Genomic DNA, 17,112 nt, shown 5'->3' with positions numbered 1-17,112 from the left:
CGACTCCAAAAAAAAGTTAGTTATTTTTTTTTTGTTAAAATAAACAGTTTTAATGCATTACGTGTTATGAGTAAAGAACCAAACCAAGTATATTCACGTAGTTTGAAAAAATAAGGTGGTTTGCAAATTAAAAACTTAAACGAAAATTTAAGGGTTTACACAAACTGATTGGTTTGAAACTAATTTCGACTAGCTTTACTTTTACATTGAATAAAAATATGCCAGACGACTCCCACACTAAGAATAACAGACTGTATTTTCGTATAAAAAAAAAAATATAGATCTCTTTTTAATAAATTTTATTACCCCTTATTGTAAAAGGAAAGGATGTCATCAGAAAGGTTTGTTTTCCTTTAATTAGATTCGTGGTAGCCGCCCAGTCCCTTGGATAAACAAGAAGGCAAATGGCAAAATAATAGCAAAGTGGAGAAGAAAATTTATTAAGTGCGAGGTAACAACTTGTAAATAGCGTAGCAATTACTGGCTGTATGGTATACGTAGCGCTACACCTGCTACGACGTAGTCAATTTATGAGTTTGAATAAAATTGGAGGTTAAAATTGCTATTATACGTATTAATGTTTTCAGTTTAGTAGGTAAGACGGTTAAATGATTAAGACATTGTAAGCCCCGAATGTTCTTTGCTGTTGTGTACTTGACCCGGATTCTTTAAATACGAGAGTTCGTGTAAAAACGCACGTTATTACTAATATAAAACGTACGACTTTATTTCTCTTGAAATAAACGTTAATGTTTTTTTTAGAACTAAATCCTTGTCCTAAAATTTAAGAATAAGGCGAGAATACTATTTCCATACATTATCTGTTTGTTACCTAATTTAATTGTTCATTTCTTACTTATTTTAATCTCACAAACAGTCTCACATCTCACACTAACATATTTTGAAAATATTAAAAAAGAAATACATTAGAAAGGCATTATTTTCCTTCATATTAAAACTCAAAAAAAATTAATTCAAAGTTCTTAAAAACAGATCGGTTAAAATTACTAAAAATACATCGATATTTAATCATCATGTTAGTATTTGATACAGGATAATTTGAGTAAAATGTAAATTGATCCATTAACTAAGAAATGTTGTGTATTAACGAGCGGCGACGTGCTTCGCGGCTAGTTTATGGATATGAAACATTTTAACGAGCTTTTTATACGCTTCAAGTGTGTTCCACAACAATGTTTGCTTGTAGTTCACGCAGAAGTACAGTCGTACACAACTTTTATATCAACTTTACATGATGGTGTTGAATTTTTAATGATAGGTTTTTTTTGGTAAAAATGATTTTTATTTTTTATGAATGGAAGTATGATTAATATTATTCTTAATTTAAACAAATATATAAAGTTGCAACAACTACTACATACTTAATAAATATTATTGAAATAACAACGCTCTTAAATTAAAATCGTCAAATGCGAGTCGGACACAAGATACTGAGGGAAAATCAAATCAAGCCGTACCAATCATTGTCTAACTACAAAGTTTATATTCATTATTTTTACAGCAACTAGAGAAATACGTCAAATGTGTTTTTTTTTATAGTCCGTCTCACGGTACATATTCATAGCCAGTGACAGACGGACAGATGGACAGACAGCCTTAGCGTTATAGTAGAGAATCCTAAAGTTATTTAAAATAAATTTCTATTGTTTCGCAATTCGCTTCAAATGTTTCTACCTCACGTACACATACGTAAGTGTACAAGTACGTATCGCAAAATCATTAAGAATTGCAAAAAATAGTGAATGCTTTACAAACCGCAATAAAAAACCAAATGACTGTCTACATAATTGAATTGGCAAATGCACCAACAATTTTAAAGCAGATTCTTACTGTAAGACTTATTACACGAACTATTCCCGTCAAAAACAATGTGACAAACTTAAGAAGCGATGACGAATAAGACAGTAAGCGATGTCTATTTATACATTGCATTTTTTCTACGAGAAAAACCTTGACTCATTCGTATAGAGCGAGAAATGAATAGAAAAATAGAATTCTTGTCATTTGCAGTTTGTGTTAATTCCCTCATAGTGGTGATGACTGGGTGTAATGAATGTGATAATTACAATTGTATTGGTCAGTTTGGTTCCTGAATGCCTATGTTATTCTCTTGCGTAGTACGAAAGGGCGACAATGCGAAAGTATTGAAATGTCTGAAGAACATTTACGTCAAATAGAATGTCATTTTTATTTTTAACGATATTTATAATTTAGTTCTCAATGAAAATCTAATTCTTATCCAACTCTACAAGTTGCACTACAGAAATATTTATTATTTTAAAGAACCTAAGTAAACTATGAATTTGATCGTCTCTCATTAAAACAAAATTATACATGACATAGGTATATAAGTAAGCAATACACGTGACGTAGTTTCAAGTTTCATAACATCTTATGTACAATTTAAAATTAGACTCCATTCATGCGGCATGAAAATATAACGATATTTTATAAAAATTTTCTTTTCAATGACATGATGAATACGAAACTCTAGTAAATGTCAAAATGATCGAAAGCGTCTCAACCTCTTTTGTGTATTAAATTGTAGTGTTTAACCTCCCAATATCGTGTGGGCGACCTCATAATTTATCCACGGTATTAAGACGAACTTTTAATTTTATTTCTGATGAATAGACGACTATTATAAGAGACGATTAATGTAAAGTAATTTAATTAAGCACACAAGATGATTTAGTCAGATGTGTTGTGAAAAAAAAAGACTGCGTGATTACACGTGTCGGTATTTCTAAATTAAAACCTTTAAAAACAGATTTCAAAAGAAAAAACAAAAAGAATAATGATGTACCGATGTAGATACAACGGTTTGCAATCAACGAACACTTTATCACTCGAGTGTACCAAAGAAATGTCCCACTGTCGGAGACAATAGAAGGTCACTGGTGTATCATAGCAATAGAATTCGCCTTGGCAGTAGCAGTACATTACTCGGCCGCGATTTGGCTCGCACACAACGGTTATAGCAGGGAACGACCGGCACCGAGCAATAACAACCGCTCGACGCGAGCGTACTTCCAATTATTCGTGCTTTTAGACCTTTTTTCACGCACGCAAACAACCGTGAACTTCAGGCTGTTGATGAGTGTACTTTCACGCAGGTGTTATGTGTTCGGCAAGGTCGTGTAGGAGTTGTGAAAGGAGGTCATAAATAAGAGCCTCATACAGGTGTTTAAGCGTCTAAAGTTAAGGTTTTACGCCTTGAAACCGCAACAAATCTCTGTCGTCTTCACCCATTCGAAAAAAAAATACACAGTTTAATTTTTAGAGAAAGCTAAAGAAACACGTTCTCGAACGTATGTATCTACATAATATTTTGTAATATATTTTTTTCATATGAGTACTATTTAATCTTTGAAGATTAAACACTAAATTATAGCTGGAAAACTAACCGTATTTAGAATTACATCTTCATAAGTAACATATTTTTTTTTAAATTAAAAACGTGATTACATAACCAATACTAATCAATCAATTAGTGTTTTAGCAAATACACTGGGTTTTACCGATGTAAACAGTCAAATGCACTAAGTTTTAACGACGCGGAGTAATTATCACTTCCTTAAAACGTTCATTCAGTGAGTGCTTGCCTCATTGCGTTTTCTATGATCACAAACCTAATAAAAAATAAAAGTGTTTTTATACCACGTCAGAGACTTACGGGCATTAGAATCTCGGACATAAGCGTGTATATCATGCAAAAATAAAAAGACACATTTTACCTACTATGCAAAATTGTACTAAACCCTAACCTTAATTAAGTGAAATATAAATATTTAACAATTAAATTGAATGTTTTTGTTCAAACAAAGCAAACTAATAAAACAAATACAATTACCATATTTACTGTGACATTAAAATGTTTTACAATAATATAAAACTGTCCGAAATGACCTATTTGTTGGAGCATTTATTTCATGCCATTTATAAATGGAGGCATAAATATGTATTAAATGATAATAAGCCTAGCGTTTTCCCGAGTGCATAGATCGGCGTACAATCAAACCAGATGCTGATAATAAATTTGAATATCCCGTATTTTACATTAAACAACATGTACGTGGGAAATGGAAACTTGCTATTATTACCCGCCATGATTACCTAACTAAACCTTCGGAGTACATTTATGCCAGAATACATGTACTATGAATTGTAGAGTTGTGTTTAAATCTAATTTAACATAATTAGATTTAAAGGCATTTTCAAAAAACAATGTTTTTTTCTTTTTCAGTGCTCATAATCGCATCTAGTATGGTATATGTTTTGATTTTAAAAAAAATATGCCTTCATTATTTGTCATTCAAGATAAAATCCTAAGAGAAATTAAGGTTATGCAAAATCGTAGTACTGAGTAAATCTTATTGCACGCATCATTTTTATTGTTCCGTTCTCAAAATCGTTAAACCGGAACCCTATTTATGAGGCACAGCTTTCGGTCGGCTTGTCACCAGGCTGTATCTCATAAACCGTGATAGCTTAGGTTGCCGCTATTAAAACAAATACTGAAAATTAAGGTTACCATTCTTACGGATGGAAATTCGCTGGCTGGAAATGTAATTTGTGAGCATCCAGTTAATTTGTCACACATCTAATTAGTTTTTCTTTAGCTCATTAAATTTCGATTCTCGACTCGCACCTGACCGGTCAATTTTGCAGACACGTTTTTATTTAGCGTTACCCTATTACGATGTTACTAAGTCTTTAGCCAAGTAGTTACCTAATTGTTTGGGTGATCGGCAAATATTTATCGGTCTGGGCGTTGTTGAGCGTCAGATTTATTATGCAAACGCACTAACGACGCAAGCGCGAGTCCTGAGTGAGTTATAAGGAGTATGTGTGAATCATAGTCATCACGTACCTATGCCACCACTGGAATTTAAGACGTGTTATATATCTAGCTGGCAGTTAAAACAAAATACGTTTTATTAATACCAAAAACATGTGACTACCTACTAATACAATTATATCTAATTTACATTAAAAAATCAAAGAGGGAAGCTCATTCAAATACCGTTGTAATGGGTCATAACAGTCTTATTATCGAACTGTAAACCTACTCTATTATTTCATATTCAAAAGTAAAAAGGAAATTCCACTAATATTTATTCTCCTATTTTCAAACATTACCTACTTGATTTAAAAGAAAATCTGAATAAACTCGATCCTTTGCTGTTACAGGCATCAGAATTACATCATCTGTGAAAATTCCACCGTCTAGCAATCACGTTTCATGAGATACAGCATGATGACAGACGGACGGAGAGAGGCGGTCTGGCAGCGAAGCCACAGTAATGAATACGCACTATTTTGAGGCTTTATATAAGAGCCCTAAAAACTGACTAGACTTTAATCAAAATAAATGTTAACAGAAAACAACAACAGATTTTAAGTGACCATCTATTCCACGCGTTTACTTTATCAATTTTAAAATTCGGTCTGCCATAAATATTGTGAATATTGTCGACTGGCTCCAAAATGTGAAGTCACGACTCGTTTTTAGAACAACGTAATAAATATGTGGACACGTTATTGTTAAATATGGATATGCCTTGAATGAAATGGAAAATTCACACCTCGCATACGCGTATTTATTTTTCACAAAACATTGGTATGCTAATAACCTATTTTATGGCGGACTCTGACAAAAAAATGGTTATGTTTTTCATAAATCTGTCGACGTTACCGTCATAGGTAATCATTTGTACAACCTACTGTCTAGTTTGTTTAAACCCGTCATTTCTTGCGAGGAATTATCGCCTCTGTTCGGCATTCATTAAATACTAAAATTTCGTAAACTATTTTAAGTTTGTGGACAATTTATTGGAGTTGACAAATCGTAGGTATGATAAAGTGGGTTGATAGTGAAACAATAATTATTTATGCGGTCGTTCACTGTTCTAAGATTAAATAATATGAATAATGGTGAACAGAAATATTTTTTCTTTGAATTTAGAGTTGGCTAACAGTTATTTACTGCATGCCTAACATTTGCTAGATTTCAAGGGCAACTACAAAGGTGGGTTTAATCAACACTTTTACTTAAATATATTTATTTTTAACATTTTTTACTTATTTACAACGCAATGTATTCTATTTTTTATATCAGTACTTAAAACGTACCTGTTAATTGAAATTCAAATTAACTATCATTTTCAAAGTACTATCGACAATTGAAACCTGAAAGTAGTCGTACCAACATATAACAAATAGTTGCAACCTAAATTAAGTCTTATCCTAACACGGTAAAATGCGTTTTTGCTAAATTGAAACACGTTATTAAATACCCTTTCAGTTTGATAGAATTGTGTTCAAGAAAGAAGTAATCTATTGCCTTTTTTAAATAATTACGTGAAACTTTTGAAAAGTGCAATAAATGTTATGTTCAAACTAATAATTCGCTTTTTTATTAAATAATTATTTATAGGAGCGTCACACAAAATATTTTGTTGGTCTAATGAACTCTATTGGTTCGATTGATTCCTACTTAGGACTAATGTTTACTGTGATGAGCACGGTTAATCGTTATTTTTACTATTATTAGACACGGGATTTATACACTATCCTTCTAAATACATACATAATACAGTTCAATTTCACCCAGATATTTATTTATCTTCTTCTTCTAATATATAAAGTTTCCGTGTCACGATGTTAGTTACCGTACTCTTCCGAAACGGCTTAACCGATTTTTACCAAATTTTATATGCGTATTCAGTAGGTCTGAGAATCGAACAACATCTATTTTTCTTACCCCTAAGTGTTAAGGGTTGCTCACACTAAAAAAAAGTATTTTATTTTTTGGACAATTTTTATTGTTTTTATTTTTTTATAATGTGGCACAAAAAATACATACAACTACAAAAAAATGGCAAAACAACGTTTGCTGGGTCAGCTAGTGTCTACATACCTATAATTAATTTACTAACTTGACCATGGACCGTTTGATTATAGAAGAAAAACCAGAGACACGAATGGTTTAAAAACTTGTAGATTATATTAATCTCTTTAAACACATTGAACATTATATTTCTTTGTAGTCTACGTACATTCTACGTGCCAAAACTGTCTCTGTCTCCTTCTTTTCCGATCATTGTCAGAGATTGCATGTCACTGAAAACTGAATTATTTTTCATAACAATGTGTTAACAGTTTCTGTTGAACATGTCATTTGGCACTCGGATAATTGAGTTATAAATAATTGATATTCACGTTCATAGTTTACGGCATTTTAAATCATTGGTTTTATGATTCGTTTTCTTTAAGAGAATGATTGATTTAGCTTACGCAGGTCTTTAATTGTCATATTAAATTAAAAACTGAACGGGAAAGCGCTCAATATGCATATTTAGATTTTGAATGTTATTACGGTCAAAATTGTTTTGGTTGACTAGTATATTTGTGCTATTATGTGATATATGTAGGGGGAAAGCCCCCTTAACTTTATTTGACACCTAAACAATTTGATTTTCTTTTCTTTTACCCTACGTGTACGAAACATGGACTCACACTTTACGATAATTTCAGTATCACTTCTACAAAACAAATCACACAAAAAAATACACAACAATAAACCACCTAAAGCCTACAAAATATATATCAATACTTGAAACAGAAAACCCGATTCAAAATACCCTATAAAACCAATAGTTTCCACCGTATCGGACTGCAATAACTTTTGTACCGTCACATTTAATCGGGCTGCGAATACGCGCCAATCAACGAAACGATTCGGGCACAGAATACCATGCACGTGCTCGTCATTAACAGAATCCCCTCAGGATTCACAAATGTTCCTACAATGTGAAACAACCCTTTATTTTAGGCTATACATGTTGGGCCTAGGATGGGACCACGAATTCTATTGATGACTTTATAACATACATTTCGTATCATATCACATAATTCATAATTTTAAGAAGAGGCCTTTGCCTGCAATCGTGTCTAAAACAGGCTATACATAATAAAGCACTAACATTTGCGGTACATAAGGCGGACTTAATACCGCAAGGCATTTTACACTATTCTTTAAAAAAGCTGTTTTATCGAAATCGGTTGGGTAGGTACAATAAGACATAAATAGCGCATGAAATCAAGTAGGTTTTAAACAATCCAAAATATTGGAACTACCTAACTCCCAACATCTGCAATTATATGAACTCTTAAAGCTTACTTGCAATCCTATTAAGAACAAAGCCTTTGACATCTAATAAAACACAGAAAAGACTTTCAACGAACACATAATAAATAACACTAGCAACCTCTTCATATATTCTCTTTACATTTAACGTAGTGGTCGAGTGGCGTACGCACCGGTTTCAAGGTGTCGCTAGCTCTGAGGTCCCGGGTTCGATCCCCGGTCGAGTCAATGGAAAAATTCACATTTCTACATTGTCTCGGGTCTGGGTGTTTGTGGTACCTTCGTTGTATCTGAATTCCATAACACAAGTGCTTTAGCAACTTACTTTGGGTTCAGAACAATGTATGTGATGTTGTCCGCAATTATTTATTTATTACTATCACTACACGCTAACCCTTAATGTGTAGTTAGTCGTTTAGTCGCTTACGTGAACCACCATAAATATGTCAGTATTACTAGTTTGAAGCCTAGAGTTGTAACTAAGAGAACATAGCTTAATCTCGTTTTAAGGAACGATGCTATGGAAAAAATGACAACAGAAGATTTATATTTGGGTTTAGTAAAGTTCACCAAAGTTTGCATTAAACTGCGCCTGTAGTATTCTTATGTGTAGGACTTGCAGATAATTGTCTCTTTTGAATGGTATAGTATGTTGTATATTAAAGTTCTGCATTTAAAACCTAGTTACTACTACCCAATTGTTTACAATCTACAGAGTACCACGTAAACCTATTGTATAGTTTATTTGAGAGCTGCCTAAGAAGAACTCAAATAATTGCTATTTCTCAAATCTATGTAAACTATTATTACACTATAAAGCTAGTAAAAACGTGCAATACATTTTAAACATTATGAAAACTTCCAGTTTTAAAATTGCTATATCAATTTACTCATAAAACTAATACAAGACAACGATTGAAGGAAGTTTTAATAATTTCCCGCGGGAAGCAAAACGTATTCAATTCATAAATAAACATACAATAATTTTGAAATTTCGACCCAAATAACACATAACCTTATTTTCGTATTTACAAATGAAAGGAAAATTGCTCATTCATTCTTCATTTCACACAGAATCTAACTAATGTTAAACCGACGATAAATACAATTTAAACGACGATAAGACAAATTTCGGGAAAGAAATATGTGAATGTAACTTAATGTAAATATAATTCCTTTCGTAGTTTGCCGAATATACAATAGGGACGATGACAATTTTTTTTGCAGTGTCCGTCTTGTAGTTTTTTGTATAATAATGGATACGTATTTTTTAATTTGTCCCGCAAACATAAATTGACCAAATTACAGTGAATGAAACTTACGCGTGACGTCACGATTGAGTATAAATTTTACCATATCGTTACGTCACAAGCCCCCTCTCCTAAACTTTAAAGCAGTTAATCTTTGTCAATTCTACTTTTCCTGAAAAAGGAAAAAAATATGTGTCTCATACTTTTCAATTATCTAACTGAGGGACTAATGAGATTTTTTCTTTTTATTCCCAGTCATCATCCCTATTTATGTAGTCTTTAACTTTGATTATAATTATGTATTTAGTATTACATATTGCCTCAAAATAATTTACTAAAATGTCTACATACTTTGTCCGGTGAATCTCAATAGTTTGTTAGTGTTTAATTGTAGTTATATAGTATGTAAATAGGTATAGTATTATGATATGAGGTTAATGTTCTGGATAGACTGTAGTGCTTTTCGGCTAGTTCTTAAACTTATTTTTTCTTTGTTTCGTCTCCGATATCGCTTGGTAAATTCTTTCATATAATATACTCGTATGGAATGCGCTTTTTAAATAATCGCGCTGATGTATTGGATAGATTATTCGGGTTAGCTGACCCAGCAAACGTTCTTTTGCCGAATATTTTTTTTCTAACTGTACGTATTTTTAATGCCACATTATAAAAAAATCAAAACAAACAATTTCGTCCAAAAAATAAAATATATTTTTTTAGTGTGTGCATCCCTTACCACTTAGGGGTATGAAAAATAGATGTTAGTCGATTCTCAGACCTACTGAATACGCATATAAAATTTTATTTAAATTGATTGTGAAAAGCGTAGTTAATACACCGATTTATAAATAATCTTAGTCAATTTACGAGATATATTTTTTTTACCAAATACTTGCATTGGTTTTATTTATTATATAGTTGCTTTATTTCAATACGCAAATGAAAATGTTGCTTTAAAATATACAGCCACATATGACTACTTTTATTTTAAAACCTGAAAAGATAAAATACTATTTCTTTTGAAACATGTACAAACGTGGAGCTTTTAAAATGTTACAATATTCTGTTTGATTTCGCTATTATATATTTTATTTTTATTCTTTTTCCCTTGGGTTTCCACAAATGTATAACAGTGTATTGGTTATATCTCTGTATTAATGATAAATTCATCTAATTTTAATAAGATAAGTAATAAATTTACAGTTTTTTAATAAAAGCTAGTTGCAAATGTTGCTTGATTGTATCGCCGCTATGCATTAAATTGTTAGCACGATATATAATTATTTTCAAAGTACTTACGTATTTTACGTAAATAAGTAAATGATACAAATAATGTTTTTAGTCATAGCAAGCATGTCTTAATAATACCAAATTAAAGGTGTAAAAATAATTCCTAGGCAAAGAAAAATATATCTGAAGTCGATTTAAACGCTTAAGATAGTAATTTTCCTAATTTCAGGCCTATGCGATTTCGTAAATTACACGTAGGTAACTAAAATATATTATTATTATCATTTGCATATTTTTTATCCCAATCGGAATCCCTAATTATCGAATAAAACTAGTGGGGCAATCCCGATAAATAAGTCTTGATGAAACGTAGTCTCATTTAAGAAGTGTCTGCATGTTTAAATTTATGATCTCAGAATCAAACGGAAGTTATAGGCATAAAATGAAATTGACCTAATTTTACAGCGCTTATACGCAGCCAATAGGAATCATAATTATTTTATTTGAGATTAGAATAAAATATTATCTTTTTGGAACATTGTTTTTCTTTTTACAAATATATATAAAGTACCTACTTATTGTGCTTTGACTCTATATTATTGATTTAGTAATTTTTGAAAAAAAATAATTTATGTTTTGAATCACTACAGTTTAATTTTTAAAATGGCTGACGTTTTGCGTTCTTTGTCATAATAATATACCGGTATAGCGCAGTGGTTAAACGATTGGTTTTAAAACTAGTTAACTTGTTCGTCTCTAAAGTCTCGACGACTTTAAAGTGGTGGGTCAAAGGTGCTAAATTATAATGTATTATGGTTTAAACCGTGTAATTTTTAACACTATTAAACGTCGACAGACATTAAAAAATATACGTATTTGTTGTTTTACAAGTGTGATATGCTTAAAATATTTCATTAGAAAGGGTTCTTGACTATCTTATTACAGAGATATTACATCTTATTAAACCTTATTTAAGCAGTAATCTTATAACATTACTAATATTGAAGAATCACTCTGTACTTTCAACCTAAGCAGATCCCGGTGACGTAACAAAACAATTTGCTAACATCACAAACAAGAAATATCTAAAATAAATAAAGAAATTCAGAAAAGGAAAACGGAAACTCAAACAAAGACAAAGAAAACTAATTATATTTGAAATTTCTCGGCGCTGGTGTTACAAATGTAGAAACAAAAGAAAATCGCTCTCATTCTGCCGCGACCCTCGTTGGTCACTCAATTATTGAATTTAAACTTGAGAAAACTTGTCTCTGAACTGATTTACCCTAAATATCGTAAATAAAATCTAGGAGTAATTGCTTTTATTCTTAGAATATTTTATAGTAATCTTTATTTCATTATCTAAGAAAGGAAAAATATTTCAAATATTACAAGTAGGATATAATTTTTTGTGTTACCTAAATTGCCCACATTCTCAAATACAGCTACTGTTTTACTCTAACTCTAATAACAATAAAACCTAATTGTCTATAGTCATAATAAAAGTAAGGCAATAATACCCGAAGCTTACCTTCATAAAAGTAGATGTGTAGGCCACAGAGCAGTACGAGTCCAGCACTATATATCACTGTATAACGGCGATCACATCTGAATAACAATGGAACTTCCAAGTTTTTGCTCCAGTTTTGTTTATTGTAGTAGTCACAACCTCATGGGAAATTACCCGCGACGTTTTCCCAACGCAGACAATCTTTCAACGTTTGTAATGGGAATAAAATCGCGAAAACGACAACAGGTACCCAGCATATGTACATAAAATACTTAACATTCACTATTTTATTCGTACATACATAAATATATTTGCTTTCCTAGAGTTTAATCACAACTTACGGTAGTATTAACAACCAGATTATTATTTGTAAGTCTTTCAGGACCGATACGAACTCACTCGTTTTATTTCTCGTTTGATTTATCACAACCATTGCCACCCATCCGTCTCTAGTCCGAGAGTCCGCACTGAGCCTACATCTCCATCAAGTTTTAAACACTAATTAATCTATATTCACAACACTGAAGAGGTAAACATTGATTACGCGCTAACTTTTACATCGTGTTAACTTGTTGGCTGTTTGAGAATAAATTCCATTTATCAATTCACGGTTACATCACAATAGGGAGCGCGGCCGCGGAGTACTATCATATTTACATGCGGTTTATTTGATCGTTTTTGGCACAGTCAAGTTTGACATGTTGTGCACGTGAAGTTTGCCACCGTAACGCGGAGACGCGCGTTTTCCACAAACTCCCGACCGGCCACTGAACACACGTCGCTACGAAATACGCATTTATAAATAGTTATATGTATCCATGTCGAAGTGTTTCACTAATACGCGTCGCCGCCGCGTTCAGGACGGCGGTGAATGTCAGCTGGTGTTGGAGCTGTCAGTGAAACTGTGTTTTCGGTTTTCCAATGCGACGTGTGTTCCTCCTACTGTTTGTGCTCCGTTACTAGAGGCACGCGTTCAACTGCAACTGCTGAAAGGCGAAACCTGTTGAAATAGGACAGGGGACTGCGTGCGAGCGAGACGGCGACAAGTCTCGCGGCTCCGTGCCGAGTTTCAGGCGCTTATTTTGCTACTCTTGCATGTGTGAGTGAAAAGTCGCGTGCTTACGACCGACGAATCGGTGTTTGTGAGTTGTGGAAAACTCTCTTTAGGACGCTTTCACAAGCGCCAGGATTTTCACGATTCCAAATAGCGCGCCAAATACATTTTATTGAACATGCACACTTTGTATGTGGGTTAATATGTCGCCCAATTTTGTGATTAGTTTTCATTATTTTAATTTCACAAATTAATGGTTTTAGAATCGTAATGGAATTATTATTCTTATACATAATATATTCTATTGTTTTAATTTAATGCTAGTGACCTAAATTATGAATCAAAAGAATATTATACAGTCGTTATTCCCGTAGTCCTGTTTTTGTAGAGTTTACCATTGATAATTTCAAATAAAAAAATTAATGTTGTCCTAAATAAAAAAAGTCAAATAAAATTGCTAACTAGTACATTTCAAATCCACGTTTCGTCCATATTTAACTAACCAAGAGAAAATGAATGTCAAAATATTCAAGAAAAAAAGTTTCAAATTTTCTCAGAATACATTATTTTAAACCGTTCTTAGAATTGAAGGTGTCGTTGTAAGAATTAATCAATTTGAAGTGGCATCAAGTCCAATATAAACAAGGGGCCACACAGACGCGTGTAATCAAATAGCACGCAACTCTAGTAGGCTGTGTAGGTCGGGAGGAGAGACTAGAGAGGCCGCGCGCGGGCGAGATGACAACACGCACCGGGATGCGCACGCAGCGCTCGATACCCCACCCCCACACCACGGCGCGCCGCACCACCCCACCCCACAACCACGTCTATACCGAAATGGGCGACCACCTCTGACAGCTCGCTCCAATGTAGCGATGTACCCTTCATTATATCGGGAATCAATTGACAAATGGGCACCGTGCGTTTGTGGCCGCACACCGCCGCAGCCCTGCACGCGTCTGCACGGCCACCGGCCACGGTCCACGGGCCACGGACGTGTCGGGCCCTTTGTTTATCTTTTTTAAAATCCTCCTAATGGAGACGATAGATGTTGTGCCCCAAATCTTAGAAGACGGTCGCGTTGGAGACCGCTCTTAAGAATGTTTCCTCACAAATTAATTGAATGTCTTTACCTTTTGAATCTCCTTGATGATACGAACCTCAACACAACATGTGTTATATGCTCTTTGTTGTCGGTGCGTAATCCTGGGCATTTTCTTTATTATAATTTTTTTGTCAATGGGATTTTTCTTTGAAAATGTAAACTTCTTTCAATCAAAGTATCTATATAATTAAAACGATTTTAATGAAATTGGTTTACATTTCATTTTAGAATATTTTTATTCGAAAAATAGAAAAAAAAATCCTATGCCAAAATCCAGCGTACCAATATAAACTAAACAAATCAACGTTTAAAAAAAAAACAAAATAACTCGGATCGAGACAAAACTATAAACAAAACAACATCGCAATAATCCCGGTATTCGGTATCGCAATACTTTTTGATCTTTTATTGTTATCAAAGCTTCGATATTCGTGTTCAATTAGGAACAATTAAGCAAGGATGATAGCGATACGTCGTATTACCAGACAGGGGGTCTACCACCACATCAGTTTGTGTAAAGAAGAGAGACGCGACTACAAAATTGTAGAGCGCCATCACGCTCACACAACTGCAAGTGATACTTTGAGCTTTGGTAGTAGGACACCAGAACTGAATTGGTTGAAAACGAAGCACGGAATAGTACAACAAATACAAAACAACATTTAGAGTATTTTTAGGTACTACAAAGTCCTGTTATTCAAGATTCTCATGTGAAAAACGGTTGCAAAGCTTTTCAATATTGTTTTTCATGTACGTTCAAACAACACAGAAAATTTTAGAAGACTATGTGTAGAGGTATAGAAATGACATGATTATGAGTCTTAATTAGATTTGGAATTGATTGGGCATTCTAATAACTTTGTCTAAACTTACAGCACTTTTGTAGCGTTCATTTCCTTGTTCACAAATGTCTATTAAATAAAGAAATACAGAAAAATGAAGTACATACATATCTTTAAAGTGAAGCATCAAAATAATACACAAGAAACATAAATACTTGTAAATGAGCAAATTGTCAGTGCCGGCATTTGATGAAAAAAAAAAAGTACTCATATATTTTCTGCAATTGGTCAAACTAAGGATTATCAGTCATAAAATAGGAAACCACACAATTTAACGACTACACCTATATTTCAATTATAGAAAAAGAAACCTAGCTACAATTCTAGGAAATATTTTCTTTCTCCCATATTTTGTTTAAACGCAAAAGCTTTAAAACATTTCACACTAAACTGACTAGATTTATAAACCCTCTAGAAAATTTAAGGGAACACAGACTACAATAACACCAGCTAATGAATCCGATTAATTGTATATGCGAATTAAATAACCTCTTAAAAACTTGTCACCTTGCCAGCGAACGTAGACACTAACTCTGTTCAGAACCACGAAAATAATTAGTGTGTCGCATTCCGCTTCTATTGTTGGCTCATTATTTGTATAACGTTTTATGTTTAGTAATCCAGTAATTCGAATGTCGTCTTGGCCTTGCGGATCTAAGCAGGGATTTGTACACGAGAGGTGCATGTTCGATCTCAATTGAGGCAAAGTTCTAATGTGATTTTTTAAAGTGGTATTTTCTTACTTAATTCTAAGACATAACTGACAATTTGAATTAGAAGCGTAGCATCAAAAGGTATCTGCCGAGGCAGCGGAATTGTCAGAAAATGTTACTACAGCATACGAAGGGCAGAAGAAGGAACATGGATGGGTATTAAGTCAGTAGGAGTCTGACACTCCGATCCACTCAACCCGAAGCCTCCTTTCGCTTTTCGCTCAATAGTTGAATTTGAATCCAAAAAAAACATCGAAAGCTTAATCCGCATAGTATCTTTGCTCCTATTGTTCGCAGCGTGATGGTATATAGCCTAAACCTTCTTCGATGAATGGTCTATTCAACACAAAAATAATTTTTCAATTTGAACCTTGAAAAGTTCCTGAGATTAACGCGTTCAAACAAACAAACAAATAAACTCTTCGGCTTTATATTAGCTTCAGCTGTATATTAGTATACATATACATAAAAGTACAAAGTATAAAGTCATCTTCGTATTTTTTATCATTAAACAAGACCAATACACGCGCATCGAAAATATAGCTAAAAAGAATATCCAGACAGTTTTAATCCCACAGGCCTAATCCTTAAAGGCAATAAAACCTATATAGTAACGATAGGTTTCCAATCAAATAGTTTGTGTGACACATGGAATTTTCGGAAGAAGGAAATGGTACATTAGATATGTGCTCGTGTCACTATTAGGAGGTGACGATCAACTTTATGTACGTAGGTAACTGTAAATTTGACAGATTTAAAACGATCTACACCATTCTATAAATTACCCAAAAAATCAACGTCAAATGAATGTCAACCGACCAATGTAGGTATAGAATTTTTTATATAGTTAAATAAATTCGACCTAATATCAGGATCTAAACTACCAAATTTGTAAACAATACACACAACTTTATCAATAGAAACTGTCTTTATTTGCGGGTTTCATAAACTACATATACATAAATCCAAAGGGGGTATAGGTCAGTTTGCTTGTTTTTAATATTTTAAATATTCGAGAACACAAAGCTTCTAAAATCAGTCACCAAACAAGTTTGTCGACATTGTTTCCAGTGCGGCTATAGTGTAGAGCAATTCGTTCTCCACTTGTCTTCGGCCCGTGGTGTGTCACGTGACCGTGGCCAGTTTTAACTCAAAGGCAGCTAAACATAGCGACCACCAACGTACGCTTAGATAGATAGTTTATTGAGCGCATTCCGAGCGAGTTCTGCACTGCT

At 33.2% G+C, this 17,112-nt stretch overlaps 1 protein-coding gene across 2 annotated transcripts in view; it reads right to left on the bottom strand.

The window, feature by feature from the left end:
• Positions 1 to 13,152, bottom strand: part of LOC113504751 — a 186,362-nt gene extending 173,210 nt beyond the window's left edge. Inside the window, exon 1 of one of the 2 annotated variants that reach the window (XM_026887180.1) lies at positions 12,185 to 13,152. The gene's annotated coding sequence lies outside the window, so the exon portion shown is untranslated. The remainder of the gene's footprint in view (positions 1 to 12,184) is intronic. The other variant, XM_026887181.1, reaches the window with a different exon arrangement.
• Between the last annotated feature and the right edge of the window lie 3,960 nt (positions 13,153 to 17,112).

This window comes from Trichoplusia ni, chromosome 23 (assembly GCF_003590095.1).
Source record: "Trichoplusia ni isolate ovarian cell line Hi5 chromosome 23, tn1, whole genome shotgun sequence".
Taxonomy (NCBI): domain Eukaryota; kingdom Metazoa; phylum Arthropoda; class Insecta; order Lepidoptera; family Noctuidae; genus Trichoplusia; species Trichoplusia ni.
Note: the sequence above shows the minus strand (reverse complement) of the source record. Positions and strands in the feature narration are given on the sequence as shown.